The sequence below is a fragment of the Festucalex cinctus genome, chromosome 2 (assembly GCF_051991245.1).
Source record: "Festucalex cinctus isolate MCC-2025b chromosome 2, RoL_Fcin_1.0, whole genome shotgun sequence".
NCBI classification, from domain to species: Eukaryota; Metazoa; Chordata; class Actinopteri; order Syngnathiformes; family Syngnathidae; genus Festucalex; species Festucalex cinctus.
Genome location: NC_135412.1, coordinates 37,861,800 through 37,873,989, shown reverse-complemented (window position 1 = coordinate 37,873,989; position 12,190 = coordinate 37,861,800). Strand labels below are relative to the sequence as shown.

At 39.0% G+C, this 12,190-nt stretch overlaps 1 long non-coding RNA gene across 1 annotated transcript in view; it reads right to left on the bottom strand.

Moving 5' to 3' along the window:
* The window catches only part of LOC144014749 (uncharacterized), a 2,319-nt gene extending 2,211 nt beyond the window's left edge, over positions 1–108 (bottom strand). Inside the window, exon 1 of the long non-coding RNA XR_013282554.1 lies at positions 1–108. This exon is cut by the window's left edge and continues 244 nt beyond it. This is a non-coding gene — a long non-coding RNA (uncharacterized LOC144014749).
* Positions 109–12,190: the final 12,082 nt, after the last annotated feature.

Below are 12,190 nucleotides of genomic sequence, written 5' to 3'. Positions count from 1 at the left end.
ATACATCACAAAGTACCAGAGATTCCTGACACTACACACATCATCTGGACATTGTATCGTTGATACATCATATAACACAAAACAGTAGAAAGCCCTGATGATTGTTGAGACAGCAACATCACTCAGACCACACTCTAGTTGAAACTTGATGATAGTTGTATAAAACAAAAATGTCACATGAAACAAAAACATCACTCCTTCATGACAAGAAGAAAAAAAAACAGTCAGAGAGGGAATAAAGCTTTTCACTTTATTTCGTCGTCTGTTCGTCACGTAACGTGACTCGCGTTCTAATCCAACTCTCGTCACAATCTCTCCCCTCTTTACGTAATGTATCCTTCCATGCCACACGCTCATCTACAACAATGTAGTTCCGTACCCCCAAATCAAAACAAAATACATCCCAACAAATACATATCACAAAATGAAAATAAATTCTCTTACAATATTAACTAAATATTTAACTCCAGTAGAATAAAAAAATAGTGTAAATTTATACGTCCAATTCTTCCCACACCTTGTACAATATTATGAAAAAAAAAGACCAAAGTTTGTATTTAAAGTGAAGAACTAGCAATTCCACCATTTCTGGATGAATTCACCTCAAAAATCTCAAATGATTTGGATGCTGTTGCTCCTATTAAAACTAAGACAATTTCATCCCGAACTAAAACACCTTGGAGGTATGCTACCAACTTAATGACTTTGAAATCTAAATGCAGAAAAGCAGAGCGAAAGTGGAGAAAAACTAAACTCCAAGTTCATTTTGACCGGTACAGACAATGTCTTTGTCATTTTAACCAAGAGTTAGTAATAGCTAGACAACAACACTTTTCTGAAATTATTAGGAGGAACCTCAACAATACACGCACTCTATTTGCCGTGGTTGACAAACTCACAAATCCCCCAAATCAAACAGCGCCAGAACTCCTCTCAACAGATAAATGCAATGAATGCCTGCTACTTTAGTGAAAAAGTACAAGCCATCAGGTCAAACATTGTTACAAACCAGCAAAATAACAAAATGATGCTGCACTTAAAATCACCTAGGAATAATTTAATTACCATGACAGAATTTGACTCAGTGGATCAAAATACTGTAGTAGACTTGGTTCAGCAATTGAAACCTTCCACGAGCTGTCTTGACACAATACCATCTGGCTTTTTCAAAACCATTGTGAAATCTGTTCAGATCAATTTACAACAAATAATTAATTGCTCACTTCAATCAGGTGAACTTCCTAAATGTCTGAAAGTAGCCGCCGTCAAGCCCATTCTAAAAAAGAGAACACTGGATGTCTCCCTGCTAGCAAATTATAGACCAATCGCAAACCTTCCCTTCGTAACTAAAAGAGTTGAAAAAGTGGTTTTTAATCAACTCAGCAATTTCCTGAGCTTAAACGGACTTTTGTATAAATTCCAGTCAGGTTTCCGACCTCATCACAGTACAGAAACAGCTCTGATTAAAGTACTGAATGATATAAGATTGAGCACTGATGCAGGGAAGGTATTGGTGCTCGTTTTGTTGGACCTCAGTGCAGCATTTGACAAGATTGATCATAATATACTGTAGGACAGGCTGGAAACTTGGGTGGTATTAAATGGAACAGTCCTTAAATGGTTCAGGTCCTATTTGGAAGAAAGGAGTTACTTTGTGACCATTGGAAATTTTGAATCTGATCGAAAGGCCCTTGGACCCTTGTTGTTCAGTCTGTATATGTTACCTACCAGACTTGGGCCAACTAGTGGAACCCAGAGTTCGAAGCAAACATGGTGAAGCTGCATTTAGCTATTATGCTGTAAACAGATGGAATAGGCTGCCAACAGAAGTGAAGTCAGCCCCGAGTGTAAATGCTTTTAAATCCTGATTTGCCTGTGGCAATGGATATTATTGTATTGAGTAATCGAGTGTACAAGAAAAACAGGGATGAATTAATATTGGAAAAAAAAAATCATGTCAAATGGCATTTAATGAAATAGACGTTAACTTGTTGTATTATGGTAATTCTGAAATTAAAAAAAATAAAAAGATTGCTCCACGCAAGGTTTGAACCCATGCATTGGTTGGCCTGGTTGATATTCTAATTTATTTCGATTAACTCGCATTTCAGCAGCTTTCGCGGTTGCATTCATTTATTTCCAAGTCCCTTCCCAGGTTTCATATATTTCTGGTGGAATTTAATTTGTATATTAACTCCTTAAAGTTGACAAGAAACAAGAAGAGTATGCATACATTGAAAACTCTTGGTTAATTATCTTTTATTGACCCTAGTTGAATTTTTTGTGCCTTATGTTATTTTGTTTGTTTTCATTGTTTAGTTTAATTTTTTGTTTTGTTCTTTGATGTAAAATTGTTGACTGATTTCTGTTCTAAATACTGTGGATGTAAACAAGATAGAAACTTCAAATTGATAATTGTTACTCTGCTGTGAATGTTAAAAGCAAAGTTTCAATTAAAAAAAAGAACAGAAGATGTGTCATCAACTTTGTTCATTATACATTCATTAAAATAGGTTCTAATGTGTGCCTAATTTATATATGAAAAAGCAATGACCGTTTATTTGGTGATAATGCTGAAATTCTTCACATTTTCTTGTTTTTAGTACCTGACAGATTTAATCTTCATTTAATCTAATATGACTTTTTTTTTTAAGTTAAATTATATTTATATGACAAAGCAGTCAGACACTGTGTCCGTCGAATCAATTACATTTGCGACATGAAAAATCATCTCTGTGCTCAATGCAGCTCCCATCCAACGTTTCCATTACAAAGGAAAGCACGCATGCTTTGAAGGTACGTTTTCTCTCTCACTGGCACACTATTAAATCCCAAATAATGATCCCTCCTTCCCGAGTCTGTTTCATACACATCAAACGACTCAGCTAGTGTCCGTGCCACCTGATGGTGCATAGCCTATGAATCTGCTTGTGGGTTAACTGCCAATATTTCTAAACTCAAGTCAGAAGACAGATTTTTCTGCATTCGAGTTGAACTTGGACTACAGGTGGTTTCTAACATGAAGAAGTGGCGCCATCATATGGACGAAAGCGGTTACAAGGGAGGTCAGTTAGTTAATTTGTCGGCATTAAAACAAAATAAATAAAAATCAGGTGATGGGCAGTCAAATAAGCAAAAACAAAATCGTGCATGTTTGTTTTTATCAACCAATAAGACATTTTCTGCAATGCTTCCATCTGCAAACAAAACACTTCAGACAAATGGTGAAATTGAAATGCTGGAGGTATTCACACGTGCAAAATAATCAAACCAATTCCCGGCGGATATTGAGAAATTCTTGCTTGTCCAATGAGTTTTTAAGTTGATTTTGTGTTAAAACATCCTGTGAGAATCCGTCCCTGGAGGAAGGCCAGTGATGTATCTGTTGCTAAGCAACCATTTAGCTCCATGGTGTGTTTGGATGTTGGTTTGGAACTCTCTTTCTTTGCAGTCCATAGTTACTATGAATGTAGCCAGCCAGTTTTGTTCTTTCACACCTATTAATGGATATCAGTCACAGCTGGTAGGCTAATGTAATCACAAACAGGCTACACTCGGGTCACTGTGGCCGTGGCCTATGCAGGATGATTGCCGTGGACCATTTTCATCAGTCATCGTCACAACGTAACTCAGATCCCTGAACAGTAGCCGCAATAACAAATGTGTTTTTGTAACCTGTTATTTTGTATAAATACAATACTGTATGTGAGAAATGAGAATGTGTCAGTCAATGTTAAAATTCTAAAACTCCCTATTGTAAACTGTGACGAAAATGTGCTAATAACAAAATGCTATTTTTATTATTATTATTATTATTAGTAGTAGTAGTAGTAGTAGTAGTAGTAGTAGTAGTAGTAGTAGTATGACATTAACAAAAATCCTTGGAAAATTATACAAAATAAAGTTATTAAAATTTAAGGAATTGACTAAAAAAAGTTTTTAGAAATACATTCAACTTCAAAAGAAATGTTGTTTCAAGACTGTCGTGCACGTCCTGTTCACTTTCCTTGAGCAATTCTTCCAGTTTTGTCTGTTGTGGGAGATGCTGCCCTCATGTGGTAAGCATGAAAACTGCATCTAGAAATACAACTTGTACCACATTCTAAAACCTTCCAGCATAATTTATTATTCTTGGGTTATTAGCTACTAAAAAAAAAAAGTTATATGGCTTTGGTGGTCACATGACAGACACATAATGTCTCATTTTTGATAATTTAAAAGCCAGTCTTGGTTACCAACGATCCTTGTAAAATGCATAATTTTCTATACTTCTTTGATGCAGCGGCAGTGTTTGATGAGGACGTGTAAAAATGTTGAAATCTGGCATAATTTCAACATGAACGCAGAGCTGTAAGATGTTGAGGTCATGTTTTAGCACATTTTGGAGCAAGTCACTTGCTTTAAGAATGCCATAAAATAACAAATGCATAGCCAGTTGTCGGAATTTTAACTATTTTCTGTCCTACAAGTATTACGTTAGCGCATGTCCAAAAACATGTTTCCTGAGTTGACACGTTACGCAATATGGAAAGTATAATAAAACATACTGCATGACATTTGTGTAGGCTACTTTATCAATCTTCTATTTTCCTTTTGAGCTGCTTTGATGAAGAAAAAGATATTTCACACTTTAACCGTTTTATGCATTTAAAAAATGCTCAATACCATATATTATTAGGCACTGTAAACATTTTAATAGGAAACAGTTTTCTCTGTACCAAAACAGAGGAACATTATCATTATCAGCATCCACAACTTCTCTGTAGTGGAGCAGAATAGAACACATCAGTCTTATCAGAATAGAAAAGTCATGAAATCATTTCATATTAATTGCAATAATTCAACACTTATCCATGCAGCCATGCATTCTCTGTTCCACTTACCTCACTACGGGTGCATGTGCTGGATCTCAGCTGACTTCGGGTGACAGATGATATGCGTCCATTGATCACAGGGCACCAGTTGACAAACAACCATTGATACACACATGCAGCTACAGACAATTCTTCAATTGCATGCATGTTCATAGAATGCAGGAGGAAACCGGAGTACCTGGGGGAAAAAAACCCACACGGGCACGGGGAGAATATGCAAACTCCACATATCAAAGCCGCAGCCCAGATTTGATCCCACAGCCTCGGAAATCTGAGGCAGATGTGCTAACCAGTTACCACCGTACTGAACTATTATGTAAACATAAATTAGTGATGGGCAAGTCCCGATACCAGATCGTATCAGGATAATACTAGCCTTATTTTATGGTACCGATACTCGTGATATGGCGGCCGATACCAATGGCTGAGAAAGCACTTTTCTAATGTCCATCCTTTTGTATGTCCTGTCCATTAAGATGCAAATTCTGTGAGTGTAAGTATGCTTATAAGGTTTATAATCATGCTCAGAGTGCATTAATAGTGTGCGTTTATCAACATCTAACTTAGCTTATCTAACAAGCTAATAATTGTATTGAAATACCCATTGTTCTTGTTTATTCATTTTTTTCGGAAGGCATCAGATTACTCCATGATTTCCATCAGAAAAACACACAATCCTTCGTTTGCCAAATATAGGCCTACATACAAACTGTGACTTACTTGAAGTGTGGAAAAACCTAATTGCCTGTAATGGACCTTGTGCACAGCAGGAAATTAAACATTTCCACTCGAAAGGTCAAATGGCAAAACGGTTTCCACTGTGAATGTCTTACAAGCTACTGGGGCGCTAACTGACAGAGAAAATAACCTCTGTCATTAAATGTGACAAACTGGGGTTGTGTATAACTATATTTAGTTTAGTGCTGGTACTTTTTTAGGTCGAAATGGCATCAAAATTTCAAATTTGAACTCTGAGGTGTGCTATATTAATTATATCAAATGTCAACTTGGTTTTGACAGACCTGTTATCGCTATTTGTTTGCATGCTGATCAGAAGTACTTCGATAGGAGAACCAAAGTACAAAAATGTACACAGAAAAACTTGAATCGTCAAATGTTTATTTGAACTTAATACTTTAAATATGCGTAATAACTTGAAACACTTAAAGTATGTGGACATGTGTCGAGGTGAATATCAATTTTGCACAATTTCTTCGGGCCACAAATGTTCACCAAATGGTTTGAAGAGTGCAGAAATGAGGAGGGGGAAAAAATAACATATGGCACTTTAGATGTCGACCCAGTTGAATCGCTGAGTGGGAGTCTTGCTTCTCATATGAGAGCTGATATTTTTCCACTGTGAACCCCCCCCCCAAAAAAAAGACTTTCACATGCGGAAAGTATGTTGTTCCATCGGAAGGTCATTTGACCTGTTTCTGTCAGTTAACCACGCTATTTATGAATAACAATTTATTTGCAATTTTTTAATTAAAAAAACAATATGAATGTGGAAACATGTTTAAACATGCACACATTATATATAAAAGTTTATTTTGAAGTAGAACTATCTACAACACTACCAAATAGCACCTTCATGAATCTAAAAACAAACATTTTTTGTTGGACTTTAAATCCGTATTTTCAATCCTAGCTCTCCAGCCCTTATTCTTAACATACATTTTGAGTCCTGCCTTGCCTTGCCTCCTTCTCAATTTAAGGGCGACATGAAGTCTTATGAGGCAATGAACCATTTGAGCCAATGGGCTACATACACCATAGAGATATACACAGCAATGTATGAAGTATTTCTGGTAGAAAAGTCAGATGGCGTAACGTCTCCACTGTCAATATCTTATAAGCCACTGGGATGCCATCTGAGAGGTTTATTATCCATCGATATGAAACGGTAGATACAAAACGCCCATTTGAGCCGCTGGCCTACGGCAAGGCTAAGTTAGTGGAGGGCAAAGTGTTCAGGAATTCTGTGTATGCAGATACCACGAAAATAAAAAATTACAAGATGCCTGACGAGGGTCCACACAGGCACCTGTATCAGGACCAGTGGTGTGTGACGCCTTGAATTTTTGTCTTGTTATGGGTCTTGAGATGAACTATATGTTAAAAAAAAAAACAAAAAAAAAACATGACCAAGTAATTTCTCTGCATGAAGTCTGTATTATTATTATTTTTTTCGTTTGTTTGTTTGTTTTTTTATTCTGTTCATGTCAGTTTTACCAAAATGGTAGCTGCATAATATGATATGGCATGTTGAGTAATGTTTTTCTTGCACTTTCGGAATATTGCTTGACTTCAGCAGGCAGATGGCGTGAAAGTGCTAGTGTAACTATAGGAACTAGCACTGAATATACTTGTGAACTTAATGATGGGGAGATTTTATTCATTTTACAAACAACACACCATGGATTAGATTGTCCATAAAATGACTTGGTTATGTAAAACTACAGACAGGATCATAGACAACCAACAGAAATAATGCTCTGACCAAAACAGAAAGAACTAAATACTAACAAATTGACAAGACAACGAGGAACACCTGGACAAGACAAGTGGCTGTGGGAGCCAACAAGGGGCTGGGCTGAAAAGAACAGGTGGGCACAAAAACCTAATGAAACAGACATGACATGGCATGAAAAGGGGACACTGGCAAAATACAATACAATTACATCCAATCAAACATGACACCTTTAACATGGTAGACCAGGGAAGATTCCGGCATGCACACGAAAGCAAGATTACATAAATTTTGGTAAAATATTGTTTTGCCTCTCCTTATGGTGGTGTTGTGAAAGTAGCAAATTCATTTTAACATAATAAACACCACACCTTTGAATTAAAAAAACTAAACAAAAAACAACAAAAACTATAAACTAAAAAAAATACTTGAAGCACTTTGGTATTTTTATATAGTCTCAAATCAACTACATTTTCTCTCTGTGCACAGTTCAGTTGGACGCATTTGAACGAGGGCTAATCTTATGTACAGCTGGTTCACAAGTTTACATAGGAAGAACCTTTTGGTTGTATTGATGGCTTGCTAATTAGTGGGTTTATGTGCAGTTCCACAGACCGTAGTCATTACACTGTGAACTAAAGTGAAATCAAGTGTTTTTCATGTAATGGGGTTTGTGGGAGGCTTTTTTTTGTTCTTACTTTGACATTGTCAGAACAAGGGAGTGCCACTCGCAGTTCTTTTTCAAATGCGTGTTCTGAAGCCTTCTAAAGAGGTTATTATAAAATGTTATGAATCGGCTACAAATGCAGTTGACTCATTTGAGACCTTTTGATATGATGGAGTCAATGCATTACAGCCTGGAGTCACAGGCTTGTGATTAAACACTTTCACAGACTTAAAAATAGTCTTGTTTCATTTACTGGAAACAGTCCCTTCATGTTGCTGAGTATGTTTGAAGGCCCTGTCATTGTCTTTTAGCTTTGCCGCTTACGTCTAAACACTGGGCCAGCCATCCCGGCCCATCCCGGAACCACAAATAGAAAACCATATGAGATCAGAGGGTTGTGCTGAAGTGAACCGCTAACTGCAGCGTACAACCTGTGCATCCCAGAGGGGAAACTGCACATTACCACCCGAAAATTCCGTCACTCACAAATGGGTTAAAGGCTCCTCATTACATGTCTTCATACACAAACACACAACCTACGTCATTATGTATTGGCTTACGAAGACTTTCCCTGATGCAGTATACTTGACCATTGGCCTTGCTCTAAATGAAATCTCCTGGTTGGAAGGTTTACATGTACAGAGCATACTATTAGTCACAATTATGTCCATATCAAATTTCTACATCAGTGGTTGCCATCTTCCCTCCGTCGTTTTGTTGTTGTTGTTGGCAATATTCTTGGAATTGTCCAAATCAAAATGTTGCTGTCTATTATAGTTAAATGTTATTTCAGTTGGGAAATTTATATCCATCCATCCATTTTCTTGACCGCTTATTCCTCACAAGGGTCGCGGGGGGTGCTGGAGCCAATCTCAACTGGCTTTGGGCAGTAGGTAGTACACCCTGGACTGGTTACCAGCCAATCAGAGGGCACACAGAGACGAACAACCATCCACACTCACAAGCACACCTTGGGACAATTTGGAGCGCCCAATTAACCTGCCATGCATGTCTTTGGAATGTGGGAGGAGACCGGAGTACCCGGAGAAGACCCACACAGGCACGGGGAGAACATGCAAACTCCACCCAGGAAGGCCAGAGCCTGGACTCGAACCCCAGTCCTCAGAACTGTGAGGCGGACGTGCTAACCAGTCTTCCGCCAGAAATTTATAATGAATCACAAATTATTTTTGCAATGTAAAAAACAAAGCATAGTCAAAATTCTGACAGTAGCTTGGTTGTGAAGCTCCACCAGTTTTCCAAGGAAAAAAAAAAAAAAGTTTCCTGAACCACAGGTAATTGTACGACAGTGCCTTTCAGACAGAACTCACCAAAGCGGGACATTGCTATGTCTGAAGTGTGCATTCACACAGCTGTTGCGGGTTGCCATATTCACATAATTAGATGTGTGTCAGGAGAACCACAATTGCTTTCAACACAAAGGGTACAGTGTGTCTCGGGTGTTAAAGTTCTCACTCTGGGCGTGGCTGACAGCGGTTCACCTCTTTGGCAAACAACTGGCAAATTTGACTTCAACGTCCCAACCTGCATCGTCACTACACAAGACGACAAGTCAAGCAAAAGTTACCTTCAAAGCCAGAGTAAAAAATATCACAATATAAAGAGAGCACATCTCAAGAAGAGACGATTTGCAGTAATCAATTGATGGTCAGCAAAAGTTCCATGGTTGGAAGTTTCAAGTGAAATCCAGAATTAACGTAGGTCAGCCTGCAGGGCGGGACTGGGACGTGATTATTTATACATTTGAATTTGGGCCCATTTGGTGCGTCAGCACCTTTTCTTTTAAAAACTCATTCACTGCCAGTCATTTTAGAAAATTTTAAAATTTTCAATACGTGATATTACATTCAATAATTATATATAAACCGAATCTACCAAAAAACAATAGACTCCCTACTTTTTGCCCCGTCCCATTCTTTTATAATTGACAGTAGAAAAATGTAGGTTTGCCAAAATACACCCATTTCTCCCATGGACTCTGAAACTGTGTTTATTTTGTATAAAATGGGGCAATGATGTCATCTACCGGTGGTTGGGCATCACTGCCGCATCAGTAGTTTCCAAGTTTGATATTTACAGTGGAGCATAATCAGATTCGCCTCCATTTAGCACCGCTCTAAAAAATACAATTGACAAGTATACTTGGAAGTATACTTGTCAAAGGCAGTGAATGAGTTAATCTTGGCTTTTCTGTGCCACTCTTTCTGTTTCATCTATCTGACTTAGTTTTGACTGGCCTCCTCTTGAGTCTGGACACTCGGACAGAGCATATTATTTGGTTGTCGTGTTGGCCAGCGAGGCCAGCGAGCGCTGGCGAGGGTGGGGGAGGGGAGAGAGAGTGACTGAGAGCACACACACACAAGAAGAGTTGTGTTGGGAGAGAGAGAGTGACACTTGCTTCACCATTATGCGTATGATCCATTCTGTACAAAATAGCAGCTAAAAAGTCCATAATTCCGGCCAAACATGCGGTAAAATTCAGGCTGCTCTATGTTAGGCACTCTGGGCCTGGCTAGGTCTACCAAAAGCACTTTATTTGCTGATTTTGAATCAAACCCGTGGGCCTAAATCAACAGCCTGGCAGCCAACCGGGAAATTCCCCGGTCCTCCCCCCGAGCCATACCTGTCTGCCTATCTGTATAAATGTGTATTCAAAAATTGAGTGTCAAGTCTTACTGGTAAAGTTAGTTTATGGCTGGTAATGTTTATGGCTCAACAAATACATATTTTGGGGGGGATTCCTGAAAGTGAAGCTTTTCAACACGAGCTATTTATATACATGTAAAGATTCAAAACAAATGATGATCATACAAACGTGGAGGTGGAACATATTGCCACCGTATCGTGATTTTTGTGCAAGAATAATGCTCACCGTACATGTTTGCCAATTTAGAAGACTTGTATGAGTCAAGCTCGGCATTCTGGTGAAGTGAGCCCCCATGCCCTTGGAGATCTGACCTGGCGGAGTGACAATTTGGTGGAAGGAAGTCGGTCTAAAGTTACACCTGCTCAAACCACTTCGAATTGACTAAACACTAAACACAACCAATGAAATTTTGTTGAATTTGATCAGGAGAAAACACAGATATTATGCTCCGGGGACACGTATGGTGGATGCCAGACATATCCATCCATCCATTTTCTTGACCGTGCTTACTAATCACAAGGATCGCGAACATGCAAACTCCACCCAGGAAGGCTGGAGCCTGGACTCGATCTTGTGTCCTCAGTACTGGGAGGCGGACGTGCTAACTGCCAAACATATTTCATTCATAAATAAGAGTATGTGAATAACAGGCAGGAAACCATCTGATTCATTGTTGAAATGAATTCACTGAATGTATTATTATTATTATTATTATTATTATTATTATTATTATTATTATTATTATTATTATTATTATTATTATTATTGAAATCAGATGTGACTACAGGGTTGCACGGTGGTCGAGTGGTTAGCACGTCCACCTCCCAGTTCTGAGGACTCCGGTTTGAGTCCAGGCTCCGGCCTTCCTGGGTGGAGTTTGCATGTTCTCCACGTGCCCGCGTGGGTCTTCTCCGGGTACTCCGGTCTCCTCCCACATTCCAAAGACATGCATGGCAGGTTAATTGGATGCTCCGAATTGTCCCTTGATGTGCTTGTGAGTGTGGATGGTTGTTCGTCTCTGTGTGCCCTGCGATTGGTGTCACGCCGCCACCAGAGTGGCGGTTCATGCTTTTGTTTTACAGTCATGTTCCTGTTTTATTTTGATAGTCCTCTCTACTCTCACCCCAGGTCACTTACCCTTCCTGCAGCTCAATGATTACCGGTCCACGCCCATGATCAGCACCACCTGTTTCCAATCAACCCGGACAATAAAAGCCACCTTCATTCTCCAGTTGGTTGCCGAAGTGTCACATATCTCAGTGCATGGAAGCGTCCTCCCAGTCCTCGTACCACAGTCCTTGTTTGATGTCTAGCCTTGCCTTGTCTTGCGCCTTTAGTTTGCACTGGTTTTCCTCCCTTGTGGAGCGCCTTTTGTCCCTGTTTTTGAGTGCCCTTTTTTGTATCTCCAGTTTGGAGCTCTTTTTGTTCAGCCTTTTTTTCCCTCCTTGAGAGGCGATTTGAGTTTCGTGCAATTAAAGCTGCAGCCTTGTTGGCCAACTTACACTCTG